We start from the raw sequence: 4881 nt of genomic DNA, 5'->3' as shown, positions 1-4881 counted from the left end.
GGCAGGAGAAGTGCTTGAACCCAAGAAGTGGAGGTTGCAGTAAGCCAAGATCATGCCATTGCACTCCAGGCTAGCAACAGAGCGAGACTCCATCTCAAAAATAAATAAATAAATAAATAATAATAAAGGAATTTCGAAACAGTAACAAAGAAGCATTAAACCAAGTGGGAGGTCCTTCTGATTGCAGCCTGACGGTGCCCAGGAGTCTGGCCTCATTCCCAGGCCTCCCTCAGAGGCAGTCAGGTCCCTGGAGGCTGTGTCTGGAAGAGCGACGGGTGGGGCTCACCACTGGTGACTGTTCTAGGCTTTATGGAGAGAGGATTCCTGCTTTGTAGGCAGCACTGAACTCCAGGGAAACAGCTGTGTACTCACTAGCATCTCCACTTCTTTTTCAGATCTCTTAGAGAAGTCTCGTGTCATCTCACAGCAAGCAGCCGAGAGAAGCTACCATATCTTCTACCAGATTCTCTCAAACAAGAAGCCTGACCTTGTTGGTAAAGACTTTTATGTCTTTCCATCTGTCCCTGACCTTGCTTTCATCCTTTTCTATAAGTAAAGAATTCCCATGTGCAAGGGGACTTGTGTCTCTCCTGGGGTTCTCTGATAATCCCTTTGGTTTAAAGTGATGTGAATGGTGCCGGAACAGCATTTTGAAATTGGGGGACTTCATTTAAAAATGCAATTTCCAGCCGAGTGCAGTGGCTCATGTCTGTAATCCCAGCACTTTGAGAGGTGAAGACAGGAGGATCACTTGAGCCCCAGGAGTTTGAGACCAGCCTGGGCAACATAGCAAGACCTTGTCTCTACAAAAAATAAAAAATGGCTGGGCACAATGACTCACACCTGTAATCCCAGCACTTTGGGAGGCTGAGGCAGACAGAACACCTGAGGTTAGGAGTTTGAAACCAGCCTGGCCAACATGGGGAAACCCCATCTCTACTAAAATTACAAAAATTAGCCAGGTGTGGTGGTGGGCACCTGTAATCCCAGCTACTCAGGAGGCCGAGGCACGAGAATCGCTTGAACCCGGGAGGCAGAGGTGGCAGTGGGCCAAGATTGTGCCAACGCACTCCAGCCTGGGTGACAGAGCGAGACTCCATCTTAAAAAAAAAAAATTTAAAATAAGCAAATAAAAATTAGCCAGGCGTGGTGGTACCTGTGGTCTCAGCTACTGAGGAGGCCGAGGCAGGCAGATCACTTAAGCCCAGGAGTTTGAGGCTGCATGAGCTATGATTGTCCCACTGCACTCCAGCCTGGGCAACAGAGCCAGACCCTATCGAAAGAAAGGAAGAAAGAGAGAAAGAGAGAAAGAGAAAGAGTGAGGGAGGGAGGGAGGAGGAGAAGGAAGATAGGTTAGAGATGGCAGAAAAGAAAGCCACACATCACCAAGGGTTAACCTGCTTTGCTGCTCTTGGCAGAGAGTTTGCTGCTGGTCCCCAACCCTAAGGAATACCACTGGGTGAGCCAAGGCGTTACCACAGTGGACAACATGGATGACAAGGAGGAGCTGCAGATCACAGACGTGAGTGGGCAGGCAGAGCTGGCAAAGGGGGAGAAGCCTTTGGGCCCTGCACGCACGGCTACTAGAACTGGGTGGCTGTGGGAACAGGAGCCCACTTAGAACTGCCAGACAGCCACCCAAATCCTCCTTTGAGATGTCTGGGGTTGCAGTCAGTGTTTTATCCCAAGCCTATTGTAGCAAGCAGGGTTTCTCTTTGCAGAGTTGAACTAGAATTCCCTGGGGACTTAAGGGGCCATCAACCCCAAGCAACTTTTCCTTCTCTGCAGCCCAGCTAGAAGTGACTCTGTCATTCTCCCAGTCCCCACCACACTCTGTCTCCTCTTATGACACGAAACACTCATGACTCCTGTTAGGATTATTTGTATACAGGTCCTCTCTCCTCTTTGACGATAGAATCAATTCCTGATTTATCTTTGCCTTCCCCTCACTTAGTACCTAGCATGAAGCCTTAACAATAATAATAGTGCCAGCCACAGTGGCTCACGCCTGTCATCCCAGCGCTTTGGAAGGCTGTGGCAGGAGGATTGCTTAAGTCCAGGAGTTTGAGTCCAACCTGGGCAACATAGTAAGATCCTGTCTCTGCAAAAAAAAAAAAAAAAAATTAATTTAAAAATTAGCTGAGTGTGGTGGCATGCACCTATTATAATAACCAGCAACTTGGGAAGCTAAAATGGGAGGATCACTTGAGCCCAGGAGTTCTAGGCTGCAGTGAGCCATGATTGTGCCACCGCACTCTAGCCTGGGAAACAGACCCTACCTCAAAAAATAAAATAACTGGTTGCGCATGGTGGCTTACACCTGTAATCCCAGCACTTTGAGGCAGGTGAATCACTTGAGGTTAAGAGTTCAAGACCAGCCTGACCAACATGGTAAAACCCCATCTCTACTAAAAAATACAAAAAATTAGCCAGACATGGTGTCATATGCCTGCAATCTCAACTACTTGGGAGGCTGAGGAAGGAGAATCACTTGAACCCAGGAGGTGGAGGTTGCAGTGAGCAGAGATTATACCACTGCACTCCGGCCTGGGTGATAGAGGGAGAACTCCATCAATCAATCAATAAATAAGCCAGGTGTGGTGGCATGCACCTCTTATCCCTGCTACTCAGGAGGCTAATGTAGAAGGATCACTTGATCCCAGGAGTTCTAGGCTGCAATGAGCCATGATCATGCCACTGCACTCTACCCTGGGCAAAAAAGTAAGACCCTATCTCAAAAAAATAACAATACCTCCGTTTATTGAGCACTTACTATGTGCTCAATATGGACTAAAGATTGTCACATCATTCTGATCTACCATTAACATCACCATTTACCAGGTGGTGAAACAGAAGCCAGAGAGGTTACTGCAATAAAGAAGATGACTTACAGCAGAACATCTGATCTGGGCTCCTTGGAGGAAAATAGAACCCTCCCTGTTCAGGGTGTGTCTAACTCCAGGGTCCACGCCCTGCCGCAGTGGCCGTTTGGCATGGCCTCCACTATGTAGAATGAGAAGGCACGAGTCATGTGGCTTTGTCTCTCTGTTGCTTTGCAGGAAGCCTTTGATGTGCTGGGCTTCAGCACCGAGGAGAAGATGTCCGTGTATAAGCTGACCGGAGGTATCATGCACTTTGGGAATATGAAGTTCAAGCAGAAGCCCAGAGAAGAGCAAGCTGAAGTGGACACCACTGAGGGTGGGTGCTGGGCTGGGGCTGCTCAGGGACAAGGTGGCCAGTGGAGGGGAGTTCCCTACTTTCCAGGGCTTTGTGGCCATTTCAGGGATATGCCAGCTCTACGTGGCTGCAAGCCACACATGTTCAGACATTGATATTTTCAGAAAAGCACAATTGAGGGTCAAGACGTGATTTTGTTTTGCTGTCGTTGTTGTTTTAATTTGTATTTATTTTTTGAGACAGGGTCTTGTTTTGTTGCCTAGGCAGGAGCGCAGCGGTGCAGTCATGCAATTGTAGCTCACTATAGCCTCAACCTTGTGGGCTCAAACGATCCTCCTGCCTCAACCTCCTCAATAGCTGGGACTACAAGTGCACACAACCATGCCTGGAATAATTTTTTAATTTTTTGTAGAAACAGCGTCTTACTATGTTGCCCAGGCTGATCTCAAACTCCTGGCCTCAAGTGATCCTCCTACCTTAACCTCCCAAAGTGCTGGAATCACAGGCATGACCCACAGTGCCCAGCTGCCATTTGACCTTGAGCAAGTGTAGAAACTACCACATCTTTGTTTTCTCATTGGCAAAATGGGATCTCCTCCACCCTCCCTTTCACCCCCTCTCTGAACCACAACAGATGTTGCCAGGTTTCTCCTGGGCATGGCTACATCTTTCCTGCACTAACCTGCTTTTTCCATCCCTACTCAGTGGCTGACAAAGTCGCCCATCTCATGGGTCTCAACTCTGGTGAACTGCAGAAGGGCATCACCAGGCCCCGGGTCAAAGTAGGCAATGAGTTTGTGCAAAAAGGCCAGAACATGGAACAGTGCCAAAACTCCATTGGGGCTCTGGGCAAGGCTGTCTACGACAAGATGTTCAAGTGGCTGGTGGCCAGGATTAACAAGACCTTGGACACCAAGATGCAGAGGCAGTTCTTCATCGGTGTGCTGGACATTGCTGGCTTTGAGATCTTTGAGGTGTGTGCCCAGCCTTGTGTTTGTTTGTTTTTTTGCCTTGGGGTGGCTGTCCTCCTTATAGAAGCTACTTTTTGCCATGGTTCTCGTTTCTCACCTTGGACCTGGGGCAGACCAATCTCAGTTTGCCACTGGATCTCTGACTTTTGGACTCCAGAAATTTCCAGCTTCATTTATATGGTGCCAATTCATAAAGACTGGTGTGAACTTTAAGGATGGGATGAGTGGTGTGCTGAAGCCAGTCTGTACTGGCTAACAAGAGCTGATTGTGAAATTTTCAGGAATTTTGTGAGCCAGTTCACATCATGTTGATAGCTTGAAATTAGCCATGGCTTGAATATTTATACCATGGACATTGGCAAACACTACAAATCAGGGGTTTGGTTTTAAGAGCTGATTTACCAGCTCACCACTTGAAAAAAAAAAAAAAAGGGGCCAGGTGCAGTGGCTCACACCTATAATCCCAGCACTTTGGGAGGCCAAGGTGGGCGGATCACCTGAGGTCGGGAGTTTGAGACCAGCCTGACCAACAAGGAGAAACCCTGTCTCTACTAAAAATATAAAACCAGCCAGGCATGGTGGCACATGCCTGTAATCCTAGCTACTCAGGAGGCTGAAGCAGGAGAATTGCTTGAGCCTGGGAGGTGTAGGTTGTGGTGAGCTGAGATCACGCATTGCACTCCAGCCTGTGTGACAAGAACAAAACTCTGTCTCATAAAAAAAAAAAAAAAAA

This window comes from Sapajus apella, unplaced genomic scaffold (genome assembly GCF_009761245.1).
Source record: "Sapajus apella isolate SASKATOON/1434 unplaced genomic scaffold, GSC_monkey_1.0 scaffold159, whole genome shotgun sequence".
NCBI classification, from domain to species: domain Eukaryota; kingdom Metazoa; phylum Chordata; class Mammalia; order Primates; family Cebidae; genus Sapajus; species Sapajus apella.
This window is presented reverse-complemented; position numbering follows the sequence as displayed.